The following is a 17,586-nucleotide window of genomic DNA, read 5'->3' as shown; positions in this document are numbered from 1 at the left end:
AAATACAAACGTGTATATCTAGGGTCATGGCGACTTTGCAATAATTGCTGATTTCATGCAGAGATCTGATTGGATGTCAACACTTCAACCAGGAAGTGTTTGCAGTAATTTTTGGACTTGCTCTAGCCAAGCGCCCCTCTCCCCCTGAAAAAATGCAAAAAAAGAAAAGGAGGCAGGATACAAATACTCTAACCCCCTAGCCTTGGTGTAAGGGTCCCTCTGGGACCCCACCTTGGCCACAAAGCATGTTTTTAGCATCATAGCAAAATTCACAAATATTCTCAAATTTCGCTGTGAATTCAAAAAAAAAAACAATCACGGCCTCCCGTGAATAAGGGCAGTAGTGCGGCCCCTCATAGCCATAGGGCCCACTACCTCCCCGGGGCCAATAACTTATTTCAAATGAAGGAGGAGGGCCATACGGCCCCCTTCCAAGGCATTATATACAGCCTGGGGACTACTACCTCCCTGGGACCAGCCTGTGCTAATCACAGTAGGGAAGCCTGGAGCAAAAGGTGGTGGGGGCAGCACAGACCTCTGGGCCCTGGGGACTAGCCCCTCTTTGGGGCTTCATTATAAAAATTAATTGGGGGCCAGGAGGACCACCCCAGCCCTGGGGACCACCACCTCCCCAGGGCATATAACATTTTAAATCAAAGACAGAGCCCCGCTCCAGGGCCTTATATGACCCCAGGGACAACCACCTTCCTGAGGTCAGCCCATACTAAACAGAGGAGGAGGGCCACGCTGACCCCTTCCTGGAGCCATCTATGGCCCTGGTAACCACCACCCTCCAGGGCCGGCACCTGCTATCTCTCTAGGTGCCCACACTTGGGAGATAGTGTTTGCTTTTACTTGGTGAGAGCTGTGACCACTCCTGTCAAACAAAAGCAAATACTCTGCTTCCAGCAAGCAGGAACTGTCAAAATGCTCCCACTTGCTGGAAGTGGAGTTTTCATCTCTTTTCCTGTACGCATGTCTGCGGGCAGGGAAAGAGATGAAAGTATTGCTCTGGCATGGAGGGAGATGCATTTCTAGCAGCTCTCGGTGTGCGGGAGCAATGTCAGCTCCCACAGGAGGGCGAAAAGCTGTCTAGGACCGCAGAGCCCTTGAGGCTCCCCCTGCCATCCCCCAAAAATAAAGAAAAAATAAATATTACTGCCCTGTGTATTTATCCATAGATGAATACACAGGGGAGGATTTATTGTGGCATGATACTAATTACAGCGAAAATACAACTCAATGGGAAGCATTTACCGATATAAACAAACCAGATGCCCAAATTGAAGCTCTGTAAAGTACTCAATGACATATTTATGTATGGAATACAATATTTACCCAGACACACTTTGAAGAGACGCTGATTAAACTGATCCTTGAATTATTTGGAGATATTTCATGTTTTATTTAGTTATTTGTTTTATTTAGTTATTATGTTCTATGCTATGTATATAATTGCATACATTTATGTGATGTTAGTTCTCTACTTTTTTTCTGCTTGTATACATGTGGTTATATGATTAGTCATTTTTCTGTCTTGTCTCTTTTGTTTATTGTCAGTACTGGATAAAAAAAGGGGGGTTGCACTTTTCAATATATTTATTCAATTATGATTTATCACTGTGAAGTATATTTTTTGATCTTGCATTTAATAATAAACAAGAAAAATAATTTTGATTTTTTGAATCTGTCTTCCTCTACGGAGCTTTTCCTCTATAGCATTTAAAGAGCCATTTACTGCTTATTGATTGTACTGTTCCCTGAGACTCTCTCTCCACATTCGAGTCAGAGACCCTGTGTTTTATTTGGTGCTTAATATCCATACCCCCATGGCTGTAACCAACTGCAAATACACACATCTACCTGTGTCATTAGCCATAAGACCAGCTCGTTGTGCCGTTGTTCACATCATATGGAGGGTCACACTACGGGCAACAAGTACACATCTCATTGTGTCTTGGTTCAGAAACATACATAAAGATGGAAACATTCACAGCCACAATACTCACCCGTTGGGCAGGTCACTTGCCCTGCACTGTTAAACAACATCTGCAAGGGAAATGGCCCTACATGTGTCACAGTACTAGATCTAAATGACATGGCCATCTGCACAATGTGGAAGTGCAAGTCAACAAAGCACATACAACTCCAACTACATGGGAGAGACATTTACATGAACTAGCTGCAAGATTCACACAGCTAAATGGGCACATGCACATGCAAGCAAAGCTAGCACAACTGAACATACTCCATGTCTGCACAAACACAACTCAAGCTGACATACATCAGATGAACACATAAGCCATATCAGGGGTAGAAGACTAACCCGTGCATGCTCAACTTGGACAACACAAGATGAAATTCTTACCACAACAAACAGTACACAATGCCATGACACCATCATTGCATGAACACCCACATATCAATAAACTCAACATATATCCTTGTCTTGGGAGGGACAGCAACACTGCCCACAAAGGCAAATACTGCAAACAGCAGCAAAAGGAACAGCATGCAGGCTGAAACACACACAACAGTAGGCACACAACACATGCCACTCAGGAACAACAGGAACGGCAGAAAAGGCCATTGGCCCGTCCATTTGTGTTGCACAATAGCACAGTGTTGTGCCAAAACATGACTCCTAACTGCCGTGGAGCCTCCACAGGAAGGGGCATCAAGGGGGCTGGCAGGCACCTCAGGGATCCTCCTGGGGGATCACATTTGGGAGGGAGGGGTTGGGCTTGGCATTGAGAGGGGTTTTCTTCTTTTTGGAAGGGGTGGGTTTCTTCTGGGGGCAGAGGTGTGGGTGCTTGCAGGGGAAGCCTTGGAGGTGAAAGGGAGGGGCTGGGAGGTGGGTGGGGGCCTCTTGGGTTTAGGATGGGGTGGAGGGAACAGGGCAAAGTCAAACAAAAACTTTCTTAGGGACACAGGGATGGTCATCAGAAGGGGGTCGGGATTTGGAGGTTGAGGGAGTAGTTGTCTGCTGTGTTAGTGTGGATGTCTTTGGTGCATGCTTCTGGGAGGTATACTTGTGTTTGGTGGGTGTTTGTTGGGTGAGTTAGTGTTTGTGTGTCTTGGGGTCTGGGAGCTGGGAGCTGGAGGTGCTGGGGGATGGAGGGTGGATGTGTGTGTGTGTGTATGTTGGGGTGGTGACTGTGGTAGATGCGTTTGTGTCCGTAGTTGGGTTGTCTGTGGGTGTGGTGCTTTGTGATGGATGTCTGGGGATCTGCTTGGGTGATGCCTGCAGGTATGCTGGGTATGGTGGGTATGTCACTGACTCTTGGTGCGGTGCCTGTGGGTATGCTGGATATTGTGTCTGTGATGCTGGGGTGATGCGACTGTATAGGGATGTTGTGGATGTTGTTGTGTCTGTGGACCTGTTTGAGGTGGATGCTTGCTGATCTGTCTGCATGCTTGGCTAGGCAGGGAAAGGAAGGATTTGGAGTGGGAAAAGTGAGATGGAGGAGGGATGGACAGTGGAGGGGGGACTGTCTGCTGTCAGTGTGGAGGCCAGAGCCTGAAAAGATCTCTGTAGGCCAGATATTGCACCATGAATGCCGTCTATGAATGCATTAGTCTGTTGTAGTTGACTTGTCAATCCCTGGATGACATTCACAATTTCTGTCTGATCCACAGAGGTTGACCTATGGAGGTTAAAAATTGCTATGTTTGCATCCGGTTGCCTTCATCAGTCAGTGAGGGAATCACTTAAAGTATCTCCTTGACGTTTAGAATTTCCTGTAATTTGTTGCTGACACTTTTGTATCAGCAAGAATATTTCCACTATTATGATTCAAACTATGACTTGTTTTTCTCAATTGTCCCCATCATGAAACATTTGAGCAACATTTTCAAAGCAAAAAACATTGATACAGGAGGAGGTTTCTTTGAATCTACATTGAATTTCTGTATAGCCTATGCCCATCAAAACAATCTGACCTGTACGCTCACCACATTAATAGAAGATTTTATAGGACAAGTTGAAGACAGTATAGAAGAGCAATGAAACCTAAGGTAGAGAAAGGAGTAGGACAACATAGTTTAGTTAGAGAAGAAGAAGCTTATTTATTAGCAGGAAATCAATGATCCCTTGCCTTAGATTGGCAACATGTAGGGAAGCTGCATGTACATGCACCTAAAATAAACAGACACAAAATGTGTAGGTTCTAATGAATGTAGATGTGTTTTTGTTTGAGTGTTTGGACATTTATGTTAGCTGGACAAGACCCTCTTATACCAGGAACTTATTTAATCTGTGGGAAAAATACTTACTATAAGCTACCTAAAGAATTGTATGAACATGTTATCTAGGAGTAGACTTTAGTAGAAGATATTTTTGGTGCCATAATTCTATCTGTGGGAGTGATTCTGAATAATCACAAGATACAGAAGTTGTCAACAAATGTAGATAGGCTGTCTACAGATACAGCAGGTGCCTTCCTCTTAGTGAACACAGAAATAGTTGCCGTAAAACCAGTGATTTTGCTAAATTGACTCGCATTAGACATCCTTCTTGTGAAAGAGGGCAGAGCTTTCAAGATGTTACAGTTTCAACAATGTTGTATTTATATACCGGACAATAGTGAGAAGCAGAGAAATTGCAAGTATGAGAAATCTGAAAAAGGGCCTAAAGGATTTAGAAACAGGCGTCTGGGAATCAATAGGGAATGTTTTTCAGCAGTGAGAAAGTGGTTTGGAAGTTTAGGGAGGGGGATTGTTGGCAGTATTCTGAAGCCTATATGGATAATAGCTTTGAGTGCCTTAGTTGCATTTGATCTCCAAAAGGTATGCAAGACCCTGAAAGTGATGAGAGTAAGAAGAGGAAAAGGAAATCAAAAATTTGAGCTGGAGACTAGAAGGAGTATCCATTGCAGATTCATTAAGCAGTTAGACGAGTCCAGAAGATGTTTCCTGTCTCATTTATATGAGAGATTATAATCTGACGTGATGGCTTGATTCACCATCAGAGGGGGGATTGATGTAGCAGAAATGTTATTGCTATCTTGATGTCACAGTAAACATCTATATGTGAGAGAGTAGTTTGCATTTTGTTATTTGAGCTCCTAACAAATTAACCGTGAAGTGATGCCTATACTAAGGTGCATTCACTGTAGCATAGTGATTTAAAGTGATTTGGTATAGCCCTAAAACTTCATGTATGATTAATTAATTTGATTGCATGTGTTTCTCCATCATGTTAATTAATAATTTTCACTAACACGACAATTCTTTTTTAGAAAGAAATGTTTTACATGCAATGCAGTTTTGCCCTATAGGTAATGAAATGTATTGATAGAGTTATTTCATTTTAAATCCACTCTAACATGAATATCTTATTAATTATGAATTTACAATTTTGAGTTTTATATGTGCATTGCTTGATATAAGTGAATGTGCCTTTTTTCACTTTGGTTAACCTAAGTGAGGCCTGCAAAACCCTCTTTCATAAACATATAGAAAAATGTTTAGTCATTCTTGCTAATGTGACATTTCTTTCAGGTTCCATTCCAATGAAATGCTAGCTTGGAAATAGATGCCCTATTGTTTTACGCATAGTGAGCATGAGAAAGTAACCTTGAACTCAGTTTGTTGAGGAACTGTGGACATGGACTATATAAAATTGTTTCAATCCGTAGAGATGAGTTAAGATGGATGCCCTCCCCATGTCTGTAATGTGAATTTTTCCTGGTGTTTCAAGTGAATGTCATGCAATGAACTTTGATTGGACAGTGAAGTCTTCAGATTGATGCCATGTAGCTGGTGGACAAATTATTAGTCACTAAGGCCTTTAATATACCATTCTGCAGTTGGATGTGCAACATTCTTCTTGACTTTTGCTTAGAAGCAGATCCTTTTACACTGTGAACAGTAAATACCTCTCTACCCATACCCTTCTTTTTCAGTGCTTTGCTGAGACTTAGACATTTTCCCTGTCCCAGGGAGAAGATTCTTGACAGAGCTTTTGAAATGTTGATGCCTTCCCTTTTTACCTCCTTTCTTCCAACTTTGGTTAGTCACATCTTGCCCCGGATGTCATTTTTTAAATTTCTTTTTGTCCTTTACTTTTTACTATTTGCACTTGTGTTTTAGCCCAGTACATGTTACCTTGTGACATGCTAATCCATAGGGTTTTTCCTTTGCCCTAGCAGCAAACGTAGATTACTTTTAAATTGCCTTAGTGCTCACAAAAACTGAACAGGGCTTGTTTTCAATTTATCAAATCATTCTTTTGATGTTTTGTATTGCTATTGTTGAGTGTTTAGTCATTTTGGTGTTAGTTTGTATGAATCTTTTCCATTGTCTTAGGCAACCAATGGTGAAGCTGCATCTTTATGGTCTTGTTTTGAGAATCATTTACATGAATTTGAGCCTTAATCTGTCATAAAACCTATACATTATTTCAAACTGGGGTTTTCCTTGTTTGGCCAAATGGGTCATGCTATCATTTTAAATTGTTTTTTGTGAGATTTGATGCCTAATTTCTATACCCCTTATGCTGTGTGAAAGGACACATTGACCTTGTTAAAAACATAATTGAGAAATGTTTGCCAGGGTTGTAGCCCCCAGGTTGGAAGACCTCAGGGATGAGCTAGGGATCCACACATGACAAAAGATGGATTCTGTCATGTTGGTAGTGGGTGCAATGGTGCATTCTGGGCAAGCTAGATGACATACTTTACAGCAAGTCATCACTAGGTGGAAGGGGGCCTGGTAGCCCATTTGCTAGAAGTCATAACATCCCCTGAGGGCACTAACAGGACATACAAGTGTCATCCTTGGCACCCAGACCTCAGATCAGTCTTGCACTGGAGAGAGAACCAAAGAAGGACTGCCATGCTGTTCCCTGGACCCAGTAAAGAGGGGATGCACCAATACGGGGCTGCACTAGCTGCTTCTTAGGCAGGATAGAGAGGACTGTGCTTGTGGTGCCCTGCTTGAGGAAAAGTCATCCCCGAGCCACAGATAGAAGAAGTGAAACCAAAAGCCCAGTTGGCTTGCTTCCTGTCACAGCTACAGGGCCACAATTACTAAAGAAGCCTGCATTGTTGAGTGGGTAGCCAAGAACGTCTGAGGGCTCTGACCACCAACTTGAAGCCTGTGAGAACAAGTCCTGACCATGAAATGTTCCATCGAAGTCTGCTGGAACTGGGAGATTCATCAAAATGCATGTTAGCCGCCCACCAAGGAAGTTATTGCCAGTTAAAGGAAACTTCTGGTTTTGCTGTAGCTGGGGACCAGTAGACCAGTGATAAGTGTTTTTGGCTGCACTACAACAAGACTCCAAAGGACATCGCCCCTTATGATGATGGACCAAGGAGTAGCCTCAGGAGAACCCCCTTAAGTTGAACAGCATACCTAGTATCCTTTAGCATCTTCAGTGTCCTGTATTCCTTGCATTGTGACTTTCCATTAAAGTCAATGGTCATTTGCCCAAAGAGCCTGGAACTAGACTGGAGACTTCTTTGTCTTCTAGGTACCTGTCCAACTGGACCTCTCTGGTCTCTCGGACCCGATCCATGGTGGAGTTGGTAGCCCAAACGGGACCCGAGTAGTAGTTTGCAACTTTATAAAAGTTGTTCAAAGTTACCAAAGTATTACCATCATTGTGGTCCATATATTGGATGAAATAAAAAAGCAGAGATTTATTGTCTCTGGTGGATTTTTTCATTGAGCTGTCTATTTAAGATAAAAATACAACCTATTTTACAAATTGGTGATGGATTTTATTGAGTCATTTTTTCTTTCTTATTCAATTTTATGTGTACTTCTTAATGCTTTACACTTGTTTATTTTATAACTCCTGGCTGCTCACTGCCACAGTTACCCAGGCTTGAGCTAATGTTTTTCAAATTATTCTGACTAACTGGACCCAGTACAGGCAATACACTTATTACACAGTGAGATCCCACAGCCACACAATATAAAAGGTAAATCCGCCATTTGGCACATAGAAGGAAATACTTGTAATTTCAATCAGTTTGCCAATTTATGAAGTCTCCAATGCATTGTTTCTGAGAGTCTGCAAACTTTAAGAAGTTTTGACAAAGTTTGAAAGAGTTTGTCAAAGTTTTTGCAAGGCTTCTGAAAGATGCAAAAAGGGTTAGGAAATATGGAGAGTGACTTGGTCATTCTGCCACCCTCAAGATCAACAGATTTGGAGTCTTGTGCAAGGACAAAAAGGTCAGAAAAAAAAGGATTTCTAGAAAGCTTTGATATCTTGGGGGGAGGTTCAAAGAGCTCAAGTACTCTTCAAGCTGGAAATCACTCCTGAAAGTGGACATGAGGGAAGGGATGATGGCCTAGAGACCCCTTACACCCAGGCTAGGATGCCCTCCAGAGCTGGCAGTGAAAGGAGTACAGCCAGCAGCAGGCAATCCACACAAGCCGAGATGGCAGTCCCTGAGCTGGAGGAAAGGACATTTGACTTGAGGAAAATAGACAGCCCCTTGAAAAAAGGAGGGTCAGATTGAGCTTGAACCCCTGCAGGGGGTGCCCTTGATCCATATTTGGTCAAAGGTATTTTGCCAAAGTATTTCAATAGGGATGACTTATCAGAGGGCTCTTAGGAACAGGAAGGTGTATGCCAATCACTGGGGGTCCTTACTGTGGGTACTGGTTCCGGTGGTGGGGAGAGATAGGCTTCTGACACTAGAAGAGTGAGTATTATGCTCATATGAAAGCAACCCTTATAAAGTTATTTGTTAGCACTGCAAAGGAGTATCAACAGCAATTTAGGAACACACAAGAAGGGGCAACACAAACATGGGTGGATTTTCTGGGTGCTTCATTAAAGGCATGGGATTTCGGAAAAAAGTTAACAAGGTACACACATTAAAAGAACTCTACAATTTGGTTGTTAAAGATCATATACTTACAAATTGTCCTACAGTTAAGTTACAGCAGCGTCTGGAGACTCAAAACTATCTAGACCCAGAGAGCAGGGCGAGGTAGCAAATGAAAAGGGTACTCCAGAGTGTTGGACATGGCCCTTTTTGCAGGGTTATCCCCAAACTTTTTGCCTTCTTCCTCCTATTATTCTGACCTTTTTTTGTTGGCTTTAGGACTCTGTGCACTTTACCACTGCTAACCAGTGCTAAAGTGCATATGCTCTCTGACTACAATGTATTGGTGATTGGTTTCTCCATGACTGGCATATTTGAGATACTAGTAAGTCCCTTCCCAAAGCAGGGTGCAGTGTGTTTAAAAGGTATGACACGCACAGGTGTGTTTTACATATACTGATGGTGAAGTACTGCAAATTTCGTTTTTCACTATTGCAAGGCCTATCTCTTCCTTAGGTTAACATGGGGATTGCCTTGAAATGTCTGTTAAGTGTAATTTTCCAATGAGAGTATGCAAAAACATGGCATTTAGGGACTCTGAACTCACAATTTAAAAAATCTAATTTTGGTGAAGTTGGTTTTTGAACTGTAAGTTTGAAAATGGCACTTTTAGAAAGTGAACATTTTCTTGCTTAATCATTCTGTGCCTCTGTCTGCCTGCTGAATACACTTCTGGGTCAGGGAGACAGTTGGGCTGTTTGTGCATACTGACTAGACCGTCACACAAAGTGAGCTGAGGTGTGCCTTGCATATCCTGCTGGCCCATCACCAGGGTGATGGGTCTTCCTGAGCTAGAATGGTGGGAGGGGCTGACACACCTGAATAGGACTGTGCCTTTTCTTATACAAAGCAGTCTCCAAACTCCTGGAGTGTGTCTGGGGCCAGGGCAGGGAAACACAGGATATTGTGCACTACAAAGGCTTCTCTTTGAAGTTTGCCTAATGGGTACAAGTACTGGATCTCTGACACGGCATAGTTAGAACACTTCTGGACTGAGGCTATTTTGCCAGAAATAAGAGCTGGATGTTATAGGAGCAACTGCCAATCTGCCTGTTGCTTTGTTGTGCTGGCCTGTTGCTTGCTTCTGTCCGGGTAGTTAAAGAACTGGACTTTGCTTTCTACATCCTGCTTCCAAGGTTCCCCAAGGGCTTAATTTGAGCTTGCCCCCTGTTAAGTCTCAAGGCCATCAAAGACTTCTCCTGCCAGCACCTGGGCTCTCTTGCTGAGCGTCCTGACTTGCCAAGAGGTGCCAAGTTCAGTCCCTGAGTCCTTGGAAGTGAGTTCTAGTGATCTTAAGGAGAAAATCCATGCATCGACTCCCACCGCCTCTGTAAATCAGTGCACCGCTGGAGGTATCCAACGGAGTGCCTGCTGTGCCACTGGGGATCAATGCATCATTATAAAGATTTGAAGCAAAAACTGCACTCCCACTGAAGAATTGATGCAGCGCCTGCACCACCCCTGCAGAATCATCACAAAGCCTTTGCTGCTGTAGACCAACACAGTGCGTCTGGATTTTTGAGGCATCATTCCTGGGCACCAATTTCTTTTTTGACACTGTACCTCAGTAAGGAACCAAGACTACATGTCCAGCAATCAATGCACCACCTTCCATTACAGTAATGAACCAATGCATCACCTCAATGCGACCGTAAGGATCCGACGCATCACCTACCCTGGCAGTAAGGAACCAATGCACTGTTAGCTTTTCTGGGGCATCACCTCACCTGCGCCTGTTCCTGACTTTGATTTTTAATGCACCTAAGGTACTTTGCCCTGGAAAAAAATGCATCAATTGATTTCTAAGGACTAAACTTTATTTTCTGTATGCTGGATTTTTGTCATTTTTTTCTAGTTTTGTTCAAATAAATATAGGCTATTTTTCTAAACTGGTGCAGACTCTTTTTGTAGTGTTTTCACCATGTTACTGTGTTGGTGTGTAGAAATACTTTACTCATTTCCTCTGAGGTGAGCCAGACTGTTTGTGCCAATCTACCAATGGGGTGATGTGAGAAACTGGGGCTGATTGCAGAGGCCCCCTAACTTTTTGCCCCCATTTTCCACTTTATGCTGGTGTTTTCCTGACTCTGATGGTGCCCTGGGTACTGCTAACCAGTCCCAGGGCCTGTGCTCTGTGTAAAATGGATATGCAAATTAGGCTAATTATAATTGGCTAAGTTAACCTACCTATAAGTCCCTAGTATATGGTAGGGCATGTAGGTTTAGGGACCACAGCATAGGTGGTGCACACCTAGGTGCATTGCTGAGGTGCCCAGTGTCATTTTAAAAGCAAGCCTGCCTTGCTGGCTGCTTTTAAATTAAGGTTATATGCAAATTCGACTTTGGAATTAAAGGTACTTCCAAAGTCTTAAACTACCTTATTTTTACATATAAGTCACCCCTAAGGTGTGCCCTATGTGCCCCTAGGGCTGGGTGCCATGTAACTATAAGCAGGGACTTTATAAAAATAGATTTATAAGCCCTGGTGAGGTAAAAACAGCCAAATTCGTTTTTCCCTCATTGAAGTAAATGGCCTTCATAGGCTAGAATGGGCAGACTTTATTTTAAATTTTAAAGTCTCCTTAAATGTTACATACCAAGAATTTGGTATCAAATTGATTGTTATAATAAATCCCACAACTTCCAGTTGTTGGATTTAATATAACTAGTGCAGGTAAAAAGTTTAGACTTTACCTAAAAAGTTGCCAATTTCAGCTCTGCATTGTTTTTGCTGCTGTGCTCTGATTGGCCAGCCTGCAGCAGCTTCTGCCAGGCTACTTTAATGAGGTGTGAAGTGGCCTGACTTCACACAAAGGAATGTGCTTGGGGGAGAGAATCTCCCCTCAGCAGATGGTGAGGCAGGAAGGGGGAGGGCTGCCAAACTGGTCTTCAAAGGCAAAGAAGGACATCTGGAGCACCCAGCAACACCCCCACATCCTGCAACCCCAGACAGCTAGGTGCCCCCTTGATTAGATTAGGAGAGGGCAGGAGAGGGGTGTGTTTATGATTTTTAGCCACACCAGTGGGTGGGCTCAGCCAGATCTCTCCTCCAAAAATCAGATTCATCCATTTTGGATGTTTAGAGACTATTGCCTTCTGGGATGGATTTTTGCCACACTTCCCAGGAAGTGGTCATCACAGGGGGACGACCCTGTCCCTGATTGGAGGACCAGGGCCCCCCTGCTTTTCACCCAGGAGCAAGGATAAAACTGGCAGACCTGCACCCACGCCTCAGATCCCCTCCAGAATTCAACAAGAAAGGAACTAAAGAAGAAGAAGGACTGCCCTGCTGGACCCCTGGCCTGCACCTGGAACCTGCACTCAGAAGGACTGCACCAGCTGCACACTTGGGCTTCACCACAAGAAGGACTTTGCCTGGCTTCAACTGGTTCAAGGAGGGACTCCCTGTTTGCTACAGGTGAAAAATTGCTAACCAGAGTCCCCTGCACCAACTCCTGAAGAAAGCGACCAGCTGACCACTGTCCAGTGGCCAAAAAGGAGTTTGCGCCAGGTGCATTCTGGGAGTTGAAGTCCGCACCCCCAAGGACCATCACAGAACTTCTGGACCCTTGGGGTGAGCTGTGGACCCCAAAAGAACCTTAAAAGAACATCTGGGTGAAGCCCCAGAAGTTTGGAAAAGATTGGAGAATTTTTGAAAAAAAGCTCCATAAAGTGACCGACCCGACGCGGAAATTCTAGCCGGCTTGCCTCAACCGCGACCCGGCCTGACTTCGTGGTTCGTCCCGGTAAAGAAAAACATCCAAAAAAGAGACTAAGTCCGAACGTAAAAAGTTGACCGGGACCTTCCAGCCATCGTATCCGAGAAGGGCTCCACGGACGTCGGATCAAGATCCAGGTTTACCCCGGTCGAAGGATTTTCATCTCGAAAAAACGACTAAGTCCGAAGGTAAAAATCACCACCGAGGAAACCGACTTCGCGTATCCGGACAAGGGCTCCAGGAGGTCGGATCCAACTGGCAGGTTCGTCCCGGTGAAGAAAAACTTCAAAATAAAGACTAAGTCAGAAGGTAACTTTTTAACCGAGGCTTCCCGCGACCTGTAGCCGAGCAGGGCTCCATCGCGGTCGGCCTGAAAGTTTGACTTTGTCCCGGTCCTGGTGCAACCAGATGACCCGATTGGCGCTTTTTGTTTCTATGCGCTAGAAAATAATAATACTTTAAAAATTCATATCTCCGGTTCCCCTGAACCGATTTTAATCGTTTTTGTGTCATTTTAAAGATAAAAATATAAGCTATTTTTATAAATTGGTTTTGGATTTTTAAACTGTTTCCTGTGTTTTATTTAATTACTGTTGTGTGATATTTGAATGCTTTACACTTTGTCTCCTAAGTTAAGCCTTGACGCTCGATGCCAAGCTACCAAGGGTAGAGCTGGGATTAATTTACTGAGACCTAACTGTACCTATGTGGAGGTTAGTGGCTTGTTGCTAGGTGTAGGTACCTACCTGCCCTACCAATAACCCATTTTCCAACAGGTGAGCAGGGGTTATCTGAGCTGTGTGTCCCCTTACCCTGGCTAGAGTGAGGATCCCTACTCGGACAGGGTACAAACCACTGCCAACTAGAGACCCCATTTCTAATAAAAAGTGTTCCCAAGAACAGGAGGGCCACCAAAGGGAAAGGGGGAGAATAGTATTTCAACACAGGAGATTCCCTCACAGCCCCAGACCCCTAAGGATGTGATTAAACTTCAGCCCACAGCTGCTAAGCAGAATAGTGGGAACCCAGAGCTAAAAAGCATTTTGAGAAACTGGTATGTTTTGACTGTCAGCAGCCAGGGCTCCACGGGGCCCCAGGAGAAAGGTTACCACTTGAATGGGCAGGGTAGTCTTCAGGCAGAGGAGTCCTCAGATAAGTAAGTCCTGGTAGTTTCACTTTGGAGGATGGGCTAGATGGTAAAATGGTGAGGCCTGACAGTGGTAGTAGACACTTCCACCAGGTCACCATTAATGGAATCTAAACCACTGCTCTGAGAGATACAGGTGCCAGTCATGCCATAGTGGTGGACAGGCAGGTTTCCCCAACCAGTATTTGCCAGGAGAAGTTGTAAGGTTAAGGACAGCCCAGTGGCAAGCCACTGCCTGACCTGTGGCTTTGGTATCGCTAGAGAGTAAGGGTACACTTAACCTGAACAGGGTGCTAGTCAGTCCTGACTATCCCTTAGATTATGTCCCTCCCTGAAGTAAGCATGGAAACAAGAGGGGTGGGAACCCTTGTTGCCCCAAAACCCAAAGATTCTGAGGGTACTCTCCCTAAGCAGATGAGGGAGAGACCCTAGAGAAGAGGTAAGGGCAGGAAGAAGAGGTTACTCATAAAGAAAAGACCAGAGAGCCAGGCTCAGCCTACTGAGATAGGAAGGGATCCCAAGACTGGTACTGGTGAGGCCACCACTGCTCTAGATGGAGGCTGTGTTTTAGCTGTAGAAGTCCTGGATTGTCAGCAGCTATATGGCTTCAGGTTATCATCCCTGAGTTGATAGAAGGAGGAGTGGAAAGACAGAGCCTGCCATTTGAGATGGTAGTCATCCAATCAAAAGAACCACAGAGGTTAGCAGTACCCAAGGATCTGTTGTGTGACTCTTTACCAGCCCTGGATCTGGAAGTGGGGTCTACAGCCAGGCCTATGATGGCAGATTTCCCTGTTAGTTGAGAACTAGGGTTGTGTTTCTGGGCACGGACACCGTCAGTGGCCTTTGCTGGTTGCTTGAATTAGGGACAGCACTGGCCCTGTCATGGGAACTAGATCATACCCAAGAAGTAAGATGGATCAACTGACCTTGTTGGTCCAGGTGGGGCTCCTCAAGTGTTGGTGCCCTCAGTGGGAAGTTCATGTGTTGCCCTAGCTTAGGTAGGGGCTAATGAGGCCAGTGCCCACGAGTCCTAAATAAAAAGTAGGGAAAGGACGAACAGAACCATAGTCCTATCCAAGGTCCAATATAAGTTGAGGCCTGTCATTTTTGTGGTGGATCAACTCCTTCATAGGAATTGATGCTATCAGAAGGATATGAGGCTGAATAGGTCATGCAAAGGCCAGCCTTGCTCCACATCCTTCTTGTTGAATAGGCAAGAAGAACTACCAAGAGTCTGGTTAATTCATGTGCTCTGACCCTTAAAAGTATATATTTATTTGACTTATACCTAAGTGGCATAGATTAACTTACTTATAATTCCCTGGTATATGGAACTGGGGTTTCACAGGGTCTGTAAGTTAAAGTTTTTCTTGTGGACTGCAGCACTTATTGTGCCACCACAAGTATGACAAACTAAATCATATCTTCCAACCAGCCACTGCAGACTAGTAGAACAGTTTTAAAATGTTATCTGAACTTTGCTATTGAAAGTAATGGCAAAGCCCAAACCTTCCTTTTTAATATATATATATATATATATATATATATATATATATATATATATATATATATATATATATATCTATATATATGTCACCAGTGAAGCAGGCCAAATGGTCCCGAAGTCAGGGTGCTTCATATTGAAACGTATGGCATGTGTTTTACATGTCCTGACAGTAAAACTCAAATTGTCGTTCCTAATATAGAAAAGCTAGTGAGACGATTGGCGAGTTCAGGGACGCCTGTTGAAAAACTCAGGTGCGCTAACTTTTGAATGGGACTACTAAATGTGATACTACAAGGTATCAAAAGAATTGATTGTTGCATTAAACATGACTTGATGCCCAATCAAACTTAGTAAGCAGCCACTTTGTTGCCCAAAGTTTTCAAGTGACCAATTGCAGTTGCTGGCCATAAGACAACCTTGTACATTCTTGAAGAGAGGTGTGAATGTTTTTCAGGAGGGAACACAAAGGGTCTGTCATTGGAAGAGGTGTGACCACTCTCTGGCAGGAAATCCAAACAGGGTGTAAACCCGAAAGGCTAGCTTAAGAAAGGAAGTTGCCTTTGAAGGACAAAGGGTGGACACACACATAAGAAGGGCTGCTCTCTTGTTCATGCAGACAGGTTGGTGTCTGGGACAGAGCTGGGGGAAGCTGTTGTCAAAGTAATTTCTCCTTGGGTGTGTAGCCCCAGGTAGCCACACCTCGTGGGCTAGGCAGCACCACATGCCAGGAAAAACGTTCTGCCACATTGGTAGTTGGCAGAATTGTGCTATCTGGGCTGGCTAAATGTCACAGTTTACAGGACGTCATCACTAGGTGGGATAGGACCTGGTAGGCCGTTGGTTACTGACACCACTTTCCCGAGGGCACAAACTTGTCATTAAAAGTGGCATCCCTGGCACCCAGACCTCATTTCACTTCTTTTGGAAAATGGCCCTCTCTGAAGGGTGAGCCTTCAGAGAGGCCTCAAGTTAGTCATGATGCCCCTCCTCTACTTCAACACCGGTAATAGCATATTCTACTCAGCTCATCTTCATATGTGGTTTATACAAGGCATTTGTTCATGTGTATTATATATATATTTTAAAGTTATTTACCAAACAAACAGGAAGGAGATGGTTTAATGTGTGCCCCAAGACAAAATGACACTGAAGAGATATTATGACTACTAGGGGAGTTGTTTCTGGTGTAAAATATTTTTTACATGCAATATATGAGGCAATAAAAGTGTATTTATTTTGTCACTATTTCTGTGCTGTCACAATAAATTTGAATTTGACCTCTGCAATGTATACTTGCGTAAATGCACGTTAATTAGTAAAGTTGCTCTAAATAGAATGTAGAAGGCTCAATTATTCCGACTGCCAGGTGTATGTGTGTGTGTGTGTGCATGATAGTTCTGAATTCTCTGGGTAGTTTCAAGTATAATGTTAAAATAATTGCAACCTTTCTTTTAGTTTTAGTGGCTGGGTTTGAGGCAGTTTTAGGTTTTAGGGGCGGGATGGTGGGGTCAGAGTACTTTTAGGTTTCCGGGGTGGGGGTGGGGGTTGTGGTAGTTTTAGGGGCGGGGTGGGGGTTTGCAGTAGTTTAGGTTTTAGGGGTGGGGGTAGTTTTAGTTTTTTAGGTTTTGGGGTGGGGTCGTGGTAGTTTTATGGCTATGGTGAGGGGTTGGGGTAATTTTAGTTTGTGGGGAGGTTGGGGTAGTTTTAGGTTTTTGGGGCAGGGTAGTGGTCAGGGTAGTTTTAGGGATGGGGTGGGGAGTTTGGGTATTTTAGGTTTTAGGGGCGAGGTGGGTCGGAGTAATTTTAAGTTTTAGGGACAGGAGTGGGGGATCACCGTAGTTTTTGGGGCGGGGATGGGGGTCATTTTAGTTTTTAGAGACGGGGTGAATGGTCGGGGTAGTTTTAAGTTTTAGGGGTGGAGTGTCAGGGTAGTTTTAGGGTTGGGGGTTCAGGTAGTTTAGGTTTTAGGGGCAGGGTGTGGGGTCAGGGTATTTTTAGGGGCCAGGGTGCTGAGGTTCATGTAGTTTTAGGGGCGGGGTCATGGTAGGTTTAGGTTTCGGGCGGGGGGGTCACTGTAGTTTTAGGGTGGGGTGGGGGCAGGGCAATTTTAGTTTTTAGGGGTGGGGTGGGGGGTCCGGATAGTTTAGGTCTTAGGGGCAGGGTGGGGGGTCAGGGTACTTTCAGTGGCATGGGTGACGGGTCAGGGGGGGTCGCATGCTGGAACCATGCATGCCATTTTACACATGCCTTAACCAGGGAGACTTTACAATGAAAAATCGTTGTTAAGACATTCGTGGTAAAGGCATCGTTGTTCAGGCATTCTTGGTTCCAGCATGCGTGGTTCCAACATATATTCCTTTAAGC

At 44.2% G+C, this 17,586-nt stretch overlaps 1 protein-coding gene across 4 annotated transcripts in view; it reads left to right on the top strand.

The window, feature by feature from the left end:
- The window catches only part of DMD (dystrophin), a 6,960,831-nt gene that overhangs the window by 2,252,974 nt on the left and 4,690,271 nt on the right, over window positions 1–17,586 (top strand). The window lies entirely within an intron of this gene.

This window comes from Pleurodeles waltl, chromosome 8, assembly GCF_031143425.1.
Source record: "Pleurodeles waltl isolate 20211129_DDA chromosome 8, aPleWal1.hap1.20221129, whole genome shotgun sequence".
In the NCBI taxonomy this organism is placed as follows: Eukaryota; Metazoa; Chordata; class Amphibia; order Caudata; family Salamandridae; genus Pleurodeles; species Pleurodeles waltl.
Note: the sequence above shows the minus strand (reverse complement) of the source record. Positions and strands in the feature narration are given on the sequence as shown.